Consider the following 920-nt stretch of genomic DNA (forward strand, 5'->3'; position numbering starts at 1 on the left):
CATATACATACACTACACATACACATATATCTATACATACACACACAATGTATATATTACATTTTATTGACTAAATAATTTAATCTACAAAATACCATCACTTTTGTAAATCATGACTTCTAATCTTACCCCCATGTGTAATGTTTGGGATAGCTTTCTGGAGGTCCTTTGGATGGGCCTTGGTCTCAGTAGGATAGACACCATAAGAATGGATAAGAATGTCTTTTTTGTCTTTTACTGAGCCTGTCTTAGTCTGACCTAGTCTCTTCCAGCAGTCTGCCAGTATGACTTCTTGTCCCCAGTTCTTATATACCCCATTACAATTACATCATTATAACATACTGAATACGTGTGAATTAGACAACTATTACATCACCATGCTAAGTACTAAGTATATGTAAACTAGATAACTCAGAGGAACTGATGAGCAAATGGTTAACACTTTGTTTCAAGTATATTTCTCCAGAGTCCTGGCTCTTTACACCCATGCTACCAATTCTAGCCTTGATTGACACCATCTCTCTCAGCCTCTTCCCTCTGTATCAGAGGACTAGAGGCAGAATATCCAACTCCTGCTAAAGCTTTCCTTTTTAGAGGGCAAAAACTAGACTCTCAGCTCATCTACTGTTTTATCTGGTTTCAAATCCAGGGAACAAGCTGCCCCAACTGCCCAGTACCCCTTGTGATCCCCTCTTTCATGCCCCACAACCTGCTTTCCTGATTTCCTTTTGTGTATTGTTGCTCTCCCCAATTAGATTGTAAACGCAAGAGCAGGGATTATCTTTTTATTGCTTGAATCCTCAGTGCTTGGCACAGAGCCTGGCACATAGAAGGCACTTAATAAATGTTTAATGGATTAGACTGACACAGCATCACTGCTCCACAAACATCCACAGATTTAGTCTTTAAAACCACAAATA

This window comes from Sarcophilus harrisii, chromosome 2 (genome assembly GCF_902635505.1).
Source record: "Sarcophilus harrisii chromosome 2, mSarHar1.11, whole genome shotgun sequence".
Taxonomy (NCBI): Eukaryota; Metazoa; Chordata; class Mammalia; order Dasyuromorphia; family Dasyuridae; genus Sarcophilus; species Sarcophilus harrisii.